This window comes from Cyprinodon tularosa, unplaced genomic scaffold, assembly GCF_016077235.1.
Source record: "Cyprinodon tularosa strain WSP-4 unplaced genomic scaffold, ASM1607723v1 ctg551, whole genome shotgun sequence".
Taxonomy (NCBI): domain Eukaryota; kingdom Metazoa; phylum Chordata; class Actinopteri; order Cyprinodontiformes; family Cyprinodontidae; genus Cyprinodon; species Cyprinodon tularosa.
In genome coordinates this window covers 514908-531452 of record NW_024039287.1, presented here as the reverse complement: position 1 = coordinate 531452, position 16545 = coordinate 514908, and the positions used below count along the sequence as shown (strand labels likewise).

General features: G+C 40.9%; 1 long non-coding RNA gene across 1 annotated transcript in view; it reads left to right on the top strand.

Moving 5' to 3' along the window:
- LOC119796551 overlaps window positions 1-15145 on the top strand; it is a 61546-nt gene extending 46401 nt beyond the window's left edge. The window contains exon 4 of the long non-coding RNA XR_005282486.1: window positions 14889-15145. This is a non-coding gene — a long non-coding RNA (uncharacterized LOC119796551). The remainder of the gene's footprint in view (window positions 1-14888) is intronic.
- The last annotated feature ends 1400 nt before the right edge of the window (window positions 15146-16545 follow it).

The window sequence follows — 16545 nt, the reverse complement described above, 5'->3', positions numbered from 1 at the left end:
ATTTCAGCTGACTGTATCTGGATCATATTCTCAGTCATGATCCAGATATCATCCCAATAGGTAAGAGTTGGAGCGCAGACCGACCATTAAATTGAGAGCTTTGCTTTTTAGTTTAGCTCTCTCTTCACCAAGCCAATGCAGCATTATAGTGACAGCCACGTTTATCCGTCTGTCAGTCTCCTGCTTCAATCTCCCCTCACTTGTAAACAGGAACCTGCCCCAGTGCATTCTGTAGGTCTTGGCAGGAGGGAGCCAGCAGAACCATCTATAAAGCGGGGAAAATATTTGCTGTTCCCCATACTGCTCCCTCCCTGACCTAGTCAGATCCCAAATACCCGGTCTCTACTTTTACCACAGGAGTGTCAGTGTGAGATACTCAAGTTTTCCTTTCACTGTCTGACAATGTCATTCAAAGTCAGCTGCTCCCCTCTCCCACTATAAGAAGTTCTGAAAAAGAACCCCTTCCACCTCCAGAGAAACCAGATTATTTCTCTCCTATTTAGGCTGACTCTTTCTCCATAGTCTCTCCAAACTCAACCCAGGCTCGAATTTTTGCCTCCGAGACCCAAAGCAGCCCTCACAACAGACCCTCACTAGTTGCTTGGGCCTACTAAGTCTGTCAGGTTTCCTTCTCTTCCAGTGTGTCCAACTAACCAGCAGGTGGTAACAGATGGACACCTCTTCACCTGAGTTATCAAGACATGTGGCTGAAGTTTGCAAGACACTACTGCAAAGTTGAGTGTCAACCTCTGGCCTAGGTTGTCCTTGTGCCAATTACAGCAATGGATTGCCTTATTCTTGAACACGGTGCTCATTATGGACAATCAATGACAACTGTCATAGAGCTAGTATGTTTAGGATAAAACCATCAATCATTGCCTTTGATATGTGGACTAACATTATGGAATCTGATTGAGCATTTGACTAATCATCACACAATCTTGAGTGATGTGTGTTATCTATTATGCAGTTTTTTCCCCAAATTACAAAACCTTTCAATTTCTGTTTGTAAATGCCATAAATGTCTTATTAAACCATAAAAACCAGCATAGTTATGTGGTAAATGTATAATTAAGTATAAGAGACAAATATTTTTTTTCCCTGTGATTTTGACCCTGTGGGAAAAGTTGTGCTAACAGAGTTGACTTATACATTTTGGAGTGGATCACAACGTAGCCTGTCCCAAAACTGGTTTTCTGCTACCATAGACAAGAGGATGTTGCTTTCAGTTTCCGGACCTGGACGAGCAGTGCTGCTAAAGCAAGGCCACTGAAGACATTACAAGCCCTGTTGGGAACTGTTTGTGTGCGATGTTGTGATATTGACCAACATCATTAATATATGACAGATGAGTGGGTGCACCAATGGAACAAGTGGTTCTAGACATCATAGGGGCCACTGAACAGAACACAAATATTGCTACATCCTTGCCATAAAGGGTTGTTATACAGAATGGGTGGGACTAATCCCCCAACCAAATGACCATGATATTACTTTTGTTGAAGTGCTGGCTCCCAAGTAGGTATGTGGCTATGAGGCCCCCCAGTTGTTGCAAAATGATTAAGACTGTACCTTTTTTTTTTCATTTCAATTTTCCCGCCTATCTGGAGGTTGAGAGATGTTACCATAGTGATGTTGTGCTGCCTTTTTTTCAACAAATGCAGGCAAAATCCCTGTTAGCTTTTTTGGCCTGCTGAAAACCCGCAACAAATATTATAGCCAACAATAACTGGAATTTCACTGATAGATATAAAAACAGCAATATTCCAATTACAAAATACATAAAATATGTTCATTCCACTTCTGAAAATGTATTCCAGTGTCAGACTACTGGGGAAAGACCTCTCTAACCTAGATTTACCAGCTTACACTGATTTACGGCATTCAGCTATGATGTCTTCTGCCAGGGTCTGAATGCCAAATACTTAATTACTAGATGTCAACCTTTCCAATCATTACTTTTTTTTCAAGTGAATCTATCAAGGTTTAGGTATTTATAAAAAAAAAAAGGGGTATTCCTTTGATAGGAATTATCAAAGGTTTTTCATATTTTTTTCAGGAATTTTAAGAAATAAAATCCTGAAACCACAAACATGCTTAAATTGGGGCAACCAAACCTTTTCTTAGTTTTTCTGAAGACATTTTGACACCCATCCAGAAGTCTTTGTTAATTATGTCGGCTCAAACAATCTGTAGTTGCAGTGATTATGATTTTATATGCAGTATGGAGATAAATCCGTTGCGGCTGCTGGTCTCTGAAACAGGAGGCTAAATGGTGTAAAATAAATTCAAATGTAAGGTAGTGCATTAATAAATGTTCAAACCGACAAAGCTCATTTGACAATGGGTGAAAAAAGCTGTTGTGAAGCACTCAAATAATAAACTCCACAACAATGCAAGAGTTTTGTTCTGACTAAATGATTGTTTTCTTCCCTTCTTCTCTGAGTCTTTTAAAGAAAATCTCCCATTTTGTTGAATGTTGAAAGATTTTTTCACATTCACTGAAAAATCTTTCAACATTTTCTCTCAGTCAGCTTCGAGCAGCCAGCTTCATCCTTGCTCCATAGACCCCATAAGAGGCTCCGTCTCATTGGAAGTGAGCTAGCTAACCAGGACACTACATTCTCGTTGGTTGCTTCAATGCACGGAGGGATTAGCCTCAACAAGAATTTCGCATTAAGACTGAAAGAGCAGCATCCTGCTGCTCCAGACTGGCTTCTGACAGTGGGCTCAATAGCTGGCTAATGAGCAACATTCTCATGAAATGAAGTGCATTTTAGTGCATATTTAATGTAGTTTATTTTCTACGTTTATGAAGTGTAACAATGCATATTTGACATTTAATTTAATGAAACCTACAAAGGAGGTTTAGCCTCGGATAGCCAACAATATGTAATTTAAGCATGATTTAAGCTGATTTAAGCATGTTATGTGGTTGGCATGACCCGGGTGGCTGAGAATTTTCACTGGCATAATATCCTGAAAGTTAGAAAAAGCTCTTTTTTGCCTTTGGCTTATGGTGTTGTTCAATTACATATAGTTTATCAAGTAGATGAATTCTGAGAGAAAGGGGCAGGCCAGACACACATTTAGCAGAGTTGGGCATGAGCACAGCTGTGAAGCAGAGCAGCAGCTCTTCCAGTACTGTGTAATACCCCTAAATGTTTTACTGGTAAGCAGTGCTGCACCAATCCAGCATCCTCTCAGCCCTGCTTCTGACAACAGTGTAAATTCATTCTTTGATCAAGAAAATCACTTTCACAACACATTGCAAATATATGCAACAAATTTAAGATGAATGGGTTGAGATTAAACACTTATCAAGTGTTATTCGCTTGAATACAATCCAAGTTTTCTGTTTATTTCTTGGTGGTGCAAACACTTTACATTTCTATGTTATTTTTGTTCTGATTATTTGACATGTTGATCTGTCTGCACTTATGTTGATTCAGACCTCGAGCTGGCGAGGCATGCAAGAATTTCTAATCAACAGGAGCTGAATTAATCCAAGCTTTGCAAAAGAGCAAAAGTCACACCAAAAGCTTTAGCATCTGAAAACAATTAAATGTCTGGTTTTCATGAGAGTATGATTTGCCAGTTGACAGTTCGAGTTAAAGAAAAGGAAGGGAGGGGGCTCACTCACCACTATGTGCCCAACTGCTTGTTGAAATTATACCACCAGCACACATTGTAAATGAGGCCTGAACCAGTTTGAAAATCACAATGTCAAAGAAAACAAGTTCTTAGAAGAAAAGGAACAATCCTGCAAAAAATTCGGATCCATTTACATACGTGAAAAGAACATTCTCTCCTGGTATGCGCTGTTACCACTCATAGGCGCCACCTCAGAGACCCCTTGTTTATTCCAAAGTTGGGCTGTAGAGCAGGAAACTTGGCATTGTACAATATTTAAGTATGGTCTGATCTTAAACTATAGTCATTGTTTCTCATCTTCAATAGATATTAAAGTAACTGCGGGAGACTTAAAAAAAAATTTAACTTTCAACATAGAGATTATAAAGAAAGATCTGTATTTTTAGAGAATTATTACTTTAATGTTAAAACTGGCACTCCAAATTTAAGTGATATAACATTGAAGGATAAAATAACTGAAGACATTAAAACTAAAACTATAAGAGAAAATCATCTTTTTTTCTTTATTCCATCAACATATGAATGGTATGTCACTCATCTGTGGCATAACACCTGCAAAATGCTACATCTTTTGCTAAATGATTTGTAGCTACTGGGCTGTTTTATGGGCACCTTCACCAACTGCATAATAAGTCCTTAACTGATTTCTAGACCCTAATTTGTTTGTACTGAGTTGTTATTAGCCCCTGTACTGCTCTTCTCTTCAAATATTCTCAGCGTTTTTGTAGAGCCTTTTAAAATCAGGAATATCCTAAATATGGTAGCGATAATACTACATGGGGGAAATTTGTCAACTGCTCCTCTTCCACATCAGTCCATTGTTGAGAGTCTCTGCTGTTTCATCCTGGACTGTTGCTTTGACACAGTCTGTGTCCTCACTTCCTCCACTTAGCTTTCAGTCTTGAGGTGAAGAACTTGTGATGAATATGCAATATGACGAGTCTTGTTATAAATGCCTTCTTTATTATCTTTCGTTATACTTGTAAGTCTGGCTTAGTTTTCAAAGACACAGCATCTTTTTTCTTCAATTCCATTAAAAAATCCTTTATTAATCCCAAAGGAAAATTAAATGTTACCGTAGTTGCAGCATTTGCCTTAGATTTTCATAGTTGTAGGGAGGACGCATCTTCTGTAGCTTTTTGTTCTTGCAAGATATTGTAATATACAGCAATTTTTTTATTTCGACGAATGACTTTGCCATTCCAGCAGAGGTTAGTGCTGCTTTTTTTAGTACATATAGTTATTGCATTACAGATATTACATTCCCGTACTGGCATTGAAAATAATAGTAGGATTGTGTACCTTATTTAATGGGTGGAACGATTGTTTTGCAATATCTAGTCTTCTGCCCTCAGTTAGTGTATCTAACGTAACTTAGACAGCGAGCTAAACACATATGGTTCCAGCAATGAAGAGACACGATTCCTTTTCTCTGTCTTTACTGAAGACCATGTTAATTTGTGAAACTGTAAACATACAAAAAAGGAAAATACATAAATGCTCTTGCATAACTTAAAATAATATGTCACACACATAGCATGTCAAGTGTACAGCCTCAGCTTTAGCATTGAGCTAGCATTCAACTGCCGACAATATTAGCTTATTCCACACAGCAAATATAATGAAAAATAAAGCACAAAAGTTCCTGAAACTACTGAGAAACATAAAAGTACACTTTACTGTGATGACAAAACTTACAGATTATGATCTGCCAAGAGTCCAAACGAAGAAATGAGTAGAGAGGTGGATGTACACGTTACACCTCCAGAGCTGGATCATAGAAAATACTGCAGGTCGTTTAGTTTCTGATTACTACCGTTGGCCACCAGAGGGCAGCGTTTTACACAAACTTCACACACAAGAAAAACATCATACAAATGACAAAAATGACCTCTGGGGAAGAATAATAGAACAAGTTTTTACCAAAAATTAACTTTAAGCAAGAATTGTATTTCACTTAAAATGAGGGACAGAATACTCCCCGTCTGGCATCCTCACGATGTCATAACTCAAGATTTCTAAATAACAGCAAATAAATCTTAGAACAAATAGCGTGAACATCTCTAAGCATTGTCATTACGCACCAATAACACAACTTCACTTATGGGCCGCAAGAAATGTTTGTGTTCTCCCTTACGGCATATTTTCACCTCTAGCTTTCTGACCCGCCCATCCTCGCTGGGGAAAGTCTTTGTGATTAGTCCAAGAGGCCAGTTGTTTCTGTGCTCTGATCCCTCTTTGAGCAGGACTACATCTCCTGGTTGTAGATTCGGTTTCACTACTTTCCACTTGCGGCGTTGTTGGAGTCCAGTAATGTACTCTTTTCGCCAACGGCTCCAGAAGACATTGGCCAAGTGCTGCACACGTCTCCATTGTGCTCTGAATAGGTCATGGCTTTCAAACCTACCAGGTGGTATTGGAGGAGTGCCAACCTTTTGGGTGAGCAACATGGCAGGTGTAAGGATGACTGGGTTTTCCGGATCTGTAGAAACTGTTGTTAGTGGCCGTGCATTTACTATTGCAGTCACTTCGGCCATGAATGTCACTAACACCTCATGTGTAAGTTTAGCATTTTTGTTTTCCAGAAGCATTGCATCAAGAATACGGCGTGTGACTCCTATCATTCTCTCCCAGGAGCCTGCCATATGGGATGCATGTGGGGGGTTAAACAGCCAGTGACAGAGATTGTCTTTTAAGAAGGAGTCAATTTTGGGGTTGTGACATCCACTCTTGTCTATTTGTAGCTCTTTGCACGCACTTACAAAGTTGGTGCCACAATCAGACCTGAGCTGTTTGGCAGCACCTCTTATTGCGAAGAAGCGACGCAAAGCATTGATGAATGATGAAGTGTCCATTGATTCAATTACTTCGATATGTATGGCACGAGTACTCATACATGTAAAGATGACTGCCCATCTTTTTGCATCTGCCTGACCTCCACGTGTTTTCCTGACTGTAACAGGCCAAGGACCAAATACATCAAGGCCTACGTGCGTGAAGGGAGGGTCAGTGGATAGTCTATCCTGGGGAAGCTCAGCCATGATTTGTTCTTGCTGTTTTCCTCTCAATTTACGGCATGTGACACAGTTAAATATTAAACTGCTAACTGCCCTTTTTCCCCCTACAACCCAAAAGCCTGCAGCTCTGACTGCTCCTTCAGTAAAATGTCTGCCCTGGTGGCTTACAGTCTCATGACAATGTCTGATTATGAGCTGAGCAAGGTGGTGTTTAGCAGGAATGAGCATGGGGTGTGTTTCATCCGACGTTAACTGTGCTCTTTTTAGCCTACCACCCACTCTAAGGACCCCATCTGTGTCAATAAATGGGCTTAGTTTACTGAGTGGACTAGACTGTTTGATAGACTCACCACGTATGATGCGCTGTATGTCCTCTGAGTAGAGCTCTCTCTGAACAGTACGGACGATTGTGACCTTGGCTTGGTGAAGCTGCCTTTCATCCAGATGTTTATTGCATTTGTGCCATCCATGACATGCAGTATCTGGGCTGTGACGGAAGGATTTAGCAATGTGCTGAAGTCTAGCAATGGCTCTTAGTAGCAGGCTCCAGCTTGAGAACCTCTCAAAATGTGTGCTTCCAAGCACAGCTTTTGACTGAGTAGTAGCACAGGTAGTTATTACTGGCCGTATTTCAGCGTCAACCTCTGGGTTTACAAGATCAAATGGCTGTTCATGTGGTGAGCTTTGATGGTAATCTGTTAGAAAGGCAGGCCCACTGAGCCAAGTGGAGAGGGAGAGCTGCTCAGCAGGTAATGCACGTGTGGCATGGTCAGCTGGGTTTAAATGAGTGGGCACATAATGCCACTGATGTGCTCTTGTAGAACGTCTGATGCGCTCCACGCGGTTGTGCACATAAACATAAAATCGTCTCTTCTCATTGAATATGTAACCCAGCACTACTTTGGAGTCTGTGAAAAAGTTTACTTCATCCATTGTGATGTCTAGCTCCTCGAGGGCTAGCTCAGCGACCTCTACAGCCAGCACCGCTGCACAGAGTTCCAGCCTTGGTATGGTGATGTCTGGTTTTGGAGCGAGTCTTGCTTTACCAAGGAGGAAGCCAACTTTCCTGCAACCATCTACAGCTGTGAGCTTGAGGTAGGCAACGGCACCAACGGCTTTCGTGGAGGCATCACAGAACACAATTAGTTCCTTTGTTTGTGCTGCAAACAAGGGGATTGAAGTGTACATTCTGGGGATCTCAAGTTGTTGCAAATGTTTTAGAGAGTCTTTCCATTTTTGCCATTGTTCTTGTTTCTCCTTTGGTAGGTCCGTGTCCCAGTCACTGACATCAGATGAAATGTCTCTTAGGATGGCTCTGCCTTCTATAATGACAGGCACTGCAAAGCCAAGGGGATCGTACACGCTATTAATTACTGATAGCACTCCCCGTTTGGTGTAGGGCTTTTCACTGATGGTCACCTGAAACTTGAACCGATCAGTGGACAGGTCCCAGCCCAAGCCTAAACTGCGCTGTATAGGAGGTGAGGTTTGTCCTAGCTCAAGCCCCTGCATGCCACTTGCAAGATCTTCATTTGGGAAAGCGTTTGTAATAGTAGGACTGTTAGATGAGATTTTGTGCAAGCGTATGTTAGACTGAGCAAGCATTTCTTGAGCCCTACTGACCACATCAATGGCCATGTCTGGGGAGGAGAATGACTTTAGTCCATCATCTACATAAAAGTGACGTTCAATGAATTGTCTAACATCACTACCATACTCACTCTCCCCCTCTATTGCTGTCCTTTTCAGCCCATAAATGGCAACTGATGGTGACGGGCAGTTACCAAATACGTGGACACGCATCCTAAATTCCTGCACTTCTCCATCAGTATCGTGGTTTTTGAACCAGAGAAAACGGAGGTAGTCGCGGTGATCTTCTCTAACAAGAAAATTGTGAAACATTTGCTCCACATCTGCCATAACTGCATATGGGTCAGACCGGAAACGCATGAGCACACCCACAAGACTGTTGTTCAGATCTGGGCCTTTTAACAGAACATCATTGAGGGACACATTGTCACATTGAGCACTTGAATCGAACACTATTCTGATTTTACCAGGCTTTTGTGGGTGGTATATGCCAAAGCTAGGGAGATACCAGCACTCTTGCCCGGGGGTTAGAGGAGGAGCAGGCTCTGCATGGCCCTTCCTAAAGATTTTCTCCATGAACTCCACATAATGTTCTTTCATTTCAGTCTTCCTTTTTAGTGTTTTACGTAGTGACATGAGACGAGTGAGGGCTTGTTCCCTATTATTGGGCAGGCGCTGTCGGGGGGAACGAAATGGGAGTGGGGCTACCCAGTTATTCCCATCATCTTTTGCAAACTCGTTATGCATAATGTTTAGAAATGATGCATCCTCCACTGAAAGAGCAACTTTGTCATCTTCCGTTGTATGTATGAAAAGGTGTTTACCTAGTTCTTCATGTGCATTGTTGAGGGAGGAGCCTTTTTCTGTATATTTCTCTTTGCCACAGATTGTGTTCTTACAAGGAGTAAGAAAGCTGGGCCGCCCATTGTTCAGAACATTTGTTTTGAAAGTGTTTACCGTGGGCTTATGGGCACCTGAAAGGCAAACATCACCTACAATTACCCAACCTAAGTCAAGAAGTTGAGCGTAAGGTGCATCGTTAGGGCCATTTACCTGACTGCGCACCTTGTGTGCTCTGATTATGTCCCTGCCTAGGAGGAGAAGGATGTCGGCTGAGGGGTCAAGGGGAGGGATGTATGACGCCACTGGTTGTAAATGAGGATGAGCAGCAGCTGCCTCTGGAGTGGGTATCTCACTTCTGTTGTCTGGTATCTGATCACATTCAGTTAGTGTGGGCAGTAACATAGACACTTTCCCACCTATGTCCTCAATAACAAAGTCGTTAGCCCTGCGACCCCCTGTTTCTGTTAACCCTGCACATGTTTTAATAGTGTATGGGAGCAGACCGCCCTGTACGCCAAACATATCAAAAAAGGCGGATTTGGCTAATGACAAATTGCTTTGATCGTCTAACATGGCATACATCTTTCTTTTGTTTTTAGGGGATGCACGATGGTAGACGTTAACTAAACAAATCTTTGCACAGGATTTGCCTTGAAGCCCTGGACCACATATTTCTGTACAGCTGGACGTGGTGACTATAGGGCTAGGAACATCTGGCTCCCCGCCATCACTCCTTGGGGACATGTTAGAATCTTTTGGTGACCATGGGGGTGGTCCTACATGCATGGCTGAAACATGTAAATCACTATTGCACTCAGAGTAATGAATCATAACTTTACAGTCTTTGGCTCTGTGATCTGTGGATGAGCAGCATTTATAACATATGGAGTGCTCTTTAAGTAGACTCTTCCTCTGTTCAAGTGTTTTCATTCTGAAGCCTCTGCATTTGGCTAGGGAATGTGGCTTATGATGAAGGGGACACTCCTTGTCTGGACTGGGAAGATTTGCTTTGATGTTTTCACCTGTTTTGCAAATCTCTGTTTTATTTACTGCAATAGGGACTCTGTACTTGTTTTGTTTTATATGTGTCCTGTCGAACTTAGGAGAATGTGAACTATGGCCCTGTAACATAAAGCTGGGGTCAGTTTTTATTTCAGCGTGGTCATTAACAAACTGTACAAAATATGAGAAGGGAGGATAGACAACATCATAATCCTTTTTATATTTTGACCCTTGTTTGACCCATGACTCCTGGAGACTGTATGGGAGCTTCTCAACTATTGGGTTTATCCCTCTAGAAGTGTCAAGAAAACTAAGACCTGGTAAGTAGTTTTCCTCTTTTGCATACTGTATCTCAAGGAGAAGATCAGCTAACTCCTGTAAAAGACTAGAGTCTTTATAAGAGATCTTTGGGAATTTTTCTAAGCCTGTAAAGAGGGAAGCTTCAATCACCTCAGCCGAACCATAGTTTCTTTCTAGGCGTTGCCATAGGCGTGCCAGACCATCTTCTGGGTTGTTTATGTGAACTGCTCGGATCCTTAGAGCATGCTGAAGTGACTCCCCACCAAGCCACTTGGTGAGTAAGTCAAGCTCTTCACTGGCTTTTAAACAGAGGCCTTCTGTAGCATTGCAAAACATGGACTTCCATGATAGATAGGATTCTGGCCTGTTATCAAAAACCTTAAAGCCTGTGGTTAGCAAATCACGGCGTGCTATCAAGGCTGCTAGTTCTGACATTTCAGTGCGTGGGGTTTGTGGTGGTCTGGGCTGATGATTGTGGCTGTATGATTTTACGTAGTTTGAGGAGTGTTGTTTTGGGCACCCTTTGGGTGTAGGGTCCGCATGATACTCACATGGATGCATTATAGGGGACGACTTGCTTGGATCTGAGATTGGAATTGTGGTATGCGGTTGGTTGAAGGTTAACTGCTCGTCCGTTTCAACCTTTTCTTCTTCTTTAATGTCCTCTTCTTTGTAGAAATGGGTGTCCACAAACGCTTGGGCTCGTCCAATAGAGGGAATTGTTGTATCTGGGATGCCTGGGGCCATTACATTGGGATTATGAGTCTCTCCAGCTGCACTTTCGTAGACCTCAGCCGCTGCGATCGCTGCTTCAGCCTCACCTTCCTGCTTTAGGGCATTCAATGTCGCCTCGATGCGTGCCTTTTCAACCTCCATGTCGATTTGGCGTTTGGCATACTGAGCTCTGTTGCGGGCGGCCTCTGCCGTAGCCCGTGCTTGAACTGCAGCCTGGCTTGCAGTGGAGCTGCTGGAGTGACGTGATGCAGACGAGTGGACCTCTGACCTCACCTCGAGCTGTGACATGGCTCCAGTGTGTGACATTCTGCTGTCTAGAATTTGGCCTTGGCGTGTAGACCAATCTTTTCACTCTTCTGCCCTCAGTTAGTGTATCTAACGTAACTTAGACAGCGAGCTAAACACATATGGTTCCAGCAATGAAGAGACACGATTCCTTTTCTCTGTCTTTACTGAAGACCATGTTAATTTGTGAAACTGTAAACATACAAAAAAGGAAAATACATAAATGCTCTTGCATAACTTAAAATAATATGTCACACACATAGCATGTCAAGTGTACAGCCTCAGCTTTAGCATTGAGCTAGCATTCAACTGCCGACAATATTAGCTTATTCCACACAGCAAATATAATGAAAAATAAAGCACAAAAGTTCCTGAAACTACTGAGAAACATAAAAGTACACTTTACTGTGATGACAAAACTTACAGATTATGATCTGCCAAGAGTCCAAACGAAGAAATGAGTAGAGAGGTGGATGTACACGTTACACCTCCAGAGCTGGATCATAGAAAATACTGCAGGTCGTTTAGTTTCTGATTACTACCGTTGGCCACCAGAGGGCAGCGTTTTACACAAACTTCACACACAAGAAAAACATCATACAAATGACAAAAATGACCTCTGGGGAAGAATAATAGAACAAGTTTTTACCAAAAATTAACTTTAAGCAAGAATTGTATTTCACTTAAAATGAGGGACAGAATATCTAGTATTTTATTAAGCTTCCAGATCCTCAATTTGGACTTTCCCCTCTCCCTCCTCAATGTGTCTCCTATCTTAAAAAGGGAAAAGGAAAAGGAAACAGCCTTGGCTTGTCCATCCCCCCATGTATGTAATGAATGGTTTATACTGAAACTGAAATCTCAATTACGAAGCAAATTATAGTTAACAATAAAGATTGATTGATTGATTGATTGATTGATTGATTGATCAAATGGCTTTTTTCAAAGACACCTAAAAAGCTCTTCAGAGCATTCCTTATTTCATCCTTTGTTAATATTATTTTATCTACAGTTTATTCCATTTTAACATAAAAAAAAGCTGCGTCTCAGCTGCAATTCTCTAACCTACATCACAACCAGTCCCTGAATGGTTCCTGATGGGTGGGCATCAGGGATACACCAATTGATTGATTAAAATTATATTTAGGAAACCAAAGCTTCTGTCTCTTTCTTAGCAATTTTAAGTCATCCTCTGCTCCCCTTCTGTGTGTGGTGCCACAGGGCACAGTTTTGGGCCCACTTCTCTTTGTCTCCTTTGTACTCTTGCTTGGCTCCATAATGAGGAAGCCAAGCAGGAGTACAAAGGAGTACCAAACTTAAACCAAAACTCTAGAGCCTTAAAATATTCTTGGTACTTTTAGCAGATCAAATGGTTACATTTATATAGATCAGTGTGGCAACAATTACTCAATCCTCATGCCAGCCAAGTCAAAATGATAATATTATAACAGCTTAAATGTTTTTGCCAGTTTGGGGTTTTCACATTAGGAGAAAAGAAATTTGACATTTTCTGCACAAAAACCTTTTAGCAAATTGTGATTAAAAGCATTTTTTTGTGTTGTAGCAAACCTGAATTCAATACTTGCAGATTTTCACCTTTTAGAAATGTTTAGCTGTGTCGCTAATTGTAATGTTATCATGCTGGCGAGCTGTAGAAACCTGTATCAAGTTTGACTTTTTCAAAATATGTTTATGTAAAGACAAATCTAACATCCCCCTACACCACTGAGTAACAGATGCACATTACTTCATACAGCAGATCTTTGAATTAGACTGAATTGCTCATCTTGTTTGTTTGTTTTTTCTTTTTTATAACTCATGTAACTGCTGCCAAGGACAAAAGTTGCCTTACTCATTCTTGGACTAGTTCATATGGACAACAAAGAATTAAGAAAAGGGTGTCTGAGGACAGGGAGAGAATGAGTACTACAGCAGACAAAAAGGGTAAATCGAAACAGATTGTTAAGCATAAACACCAACCATTTGACTGGGATAGAAAAAGGAAATTAGATTCCTAGGAGCTGGAGGAAGGAGTGCTGATGATTCATTCTGTTAAAGCTGGAAATGAATGCTGGTTTGTTTGATGGTAGCAAATTTGTGCATGTTTACCTGTAGCCTGTAGTACAAAGTCATGACTTCTTCCTACTCCGATCTGTTTATAGACATGCTGACTAAAAGAGACATATGTAGAGTCACTACCTCTCAAATAATTAGAAAGTAAAGTAAAGTAAAAGGAGCCTTATTTTCATTGTTTGAGAAATAAATATTTGAAATGAAAGTATAAAAACTGTGTTTTGAAAATCCTGTTTTTTATCATCTGTTTAGGTACAGTAACTACAGTGATAAGGATGCTAAAAAATTTGAAATGGCTATGAAAGGACATTTTTTAGGTCATACATGTACTGTAGTGCTTATTCAGAAGAAAAACACTATGTAACAAAAGTGTTTTGAATTCTTCAACGTTGTTAGGTGTCAGGATCTAAGATACAAAGCAAAGAATAGCCCTTCTTAAATAATATCACGGTAAGTAATGTGAATCCAAACCAGTTTACTGTTTAATGGCCTGAATTTTCCCTGGCTCATCCAATCGTAATATATTTTTCCACAGAGGTATGTTGACCTTTAAAATTGGTTGGCTTTTTTCGGTAAAAAAGCTTACTGACCAATCTGAAGTCTACTTATTTTTCCCTTTTTTTGACTAACTGAAATAGTTATTCAAGTTATTCTGGTGTAAATATTATGCTGGGACTCAATATTGATGTTTGAGATAGTGAAAAATTGGAAAAACCAATATTAATCCGTTTTTAATCTAATATTATTCTATAATATCAGATAATAATGAGTTATCTATCTATCTAACTTTTTTTTTTTAAAGAACGCATGAATAGCTGGATCAAATGGATTTTCAATGCAGGATTTCACAAAAATATGATATTATTTTTCCCAAGCTGCATGTTTATGCCTTTTAAATTTTCAACAGAACATTTGAATATACAACACATTAGGCACACTGAGTCACAGTTTTGAGTATCAAAACAATGATTTCAAACAGAAATGTATAATATAATATCTAACATCTATCTGGGAACTTGTTCTTTCAGCCATGATCCAGATTTCAAGACCATAGGTGAGGGCAGGAACGCAGACAGACCATCCAAACCAAGCAGAGGAACAGACTGGATGTAGTGAACAGCCTGGGATCAGCAGTCTTTCACACTGAGCTTTCAGAGCACATCAAAGCAGCTCAGGTGTCTGGATGAAAACAAATTAAAACTAATTAAGTCAGTCTGACTATATATATATTTTTTCTGCATTTTGTTCCCAATTCATGAAGTTTAAATGTGATTATAAGGGAGTTACTCAGAGGAGCTTCTGTTTTATAAATAAAGGTTTATAATATGATTTTATTTTGCATTCCTTACTAACTTCCATTCCATTTTCTTCCGGTTTATCATGGGCCAGGTCTCTGAGGTAGCAGTCTAAGCAGAGATACCCAGACTTCCCGATCCACACACACCTTCTCCTGCTGCTCTGGATGGACTCCAATGCGCCACCTGGCCAGCTCAAACCATAGTTCCTACAGCGTGTCCTGGGTGCTGATCCTCATCGCGACCCTTTCACAGTCGCCTGCACACTGCCCCAGTACATGCTGAAGGTCCTAGTTTGATGAGGCCAACAGGACAACAGCATCTGCAAATAGCAGAGATCATATCCTGAGATTCCCAAACCAGACACCCTCCAGCAAATAGCAGAGATCATATCCTGAGATTCCCAAACCAGACACCCTCCAGTACCTGGCTGTGCCTAGAAATTCTGTCCCTAGATATAATGAACAGAAGCGGTGATAAAGGGCAGCCCTGCCGAAGACCAACATGCACCGGGAACAGATCTGACTTACTGCCGGCAATACAAACCAAGCTCCTGCCTCGGTCATACAGGGAGGGACATGGTCAAACAACTTCTCCAGATCCACAAAATACATGTGGACTGGTGGGGCAGACTCCAACAAACCCTCGAGCACCTGATGAAGGGTAAAGAGCTGGTCCAGTGTGCTGCGACCGGAACGAAAACTGTATTGTTCCTCCTGGATCCCAGGTTCCACTAACAGACGGATCCTCCCATACGCGTCGTTAGACCTATTTAAGGGTGGCTTCAGCCACCCTTTCTTTGGCATTAGCCACCCTATAATTATTTTGCGATTTTAAAAAAAATATATATTTTTTCTGTATTTATTTTTTCCTCATATTTTCCCAAAACAAATGCAGTAAAGCACCGAATAAAAGCCATAAAGAAGACAAGTTAATCTGAACAATCATAGGCGTAACTTCCTTAAGGACTGGTGTGGACATTTCCCCACCAATATTTTGTACACGTATTTTGCTTTCGGTGCTGTGTATATCTGATTAAAACCCCATTCATGCCGCTCCTCAGAAAGAAAATAAAAAAAAGTTCTCCCCGCTGCTCACCGTCCACAAACCCCGACAAAAAAAACTCAGAAAAAAGAATCTGTTGCCTCTCGCTTTCTCCCCATCACCCCCCTCCGCCCTCTCCCCGTAACATTTGAATTGAAGATATCCGCGGGTGACGGGTCGGGTTCGGTAGTCATCCTAACGGGTTCGGGCGGGTGCGGGTTGGTAAAACTCGACCCATGCAGGTCTCTAAGCTACACTACATTCAGTATCGTTGCCATAGAAACAGACAACAGCGCCAATATATCAGAATTATACTAAAACACACGCAAATAATTTCCCACATAAAAAAACAGGACTTTCAGTCCATTACAGTTTTCCGTTTTTAGAGGGTTGTTTATTTTGCGTTTATTAAGTGATGGCTGTGGTATATTAGCTTTCACTGCTAGAAGCTTTCGCAGCAGTGATTGATTAATTTAAACACCTGCTCTACTGATGGTCTATCGGAGTTGGTGTTTAGGTTGATCATGAAGAACACCTTTTATTTGAAGCTTCTTGTAGCTACTGTTTTAATCCCGGCTTTACTTAAAACTTTTTCCTGACTTTGATAGTGTTGCCATTCAGTAGCAAGCACTGCGCCCCTTTTTCTTTTATATGTACATTTAAGATTTAGCGTGTTAAAGGAATAGTACACCCAAAACATGATTAGC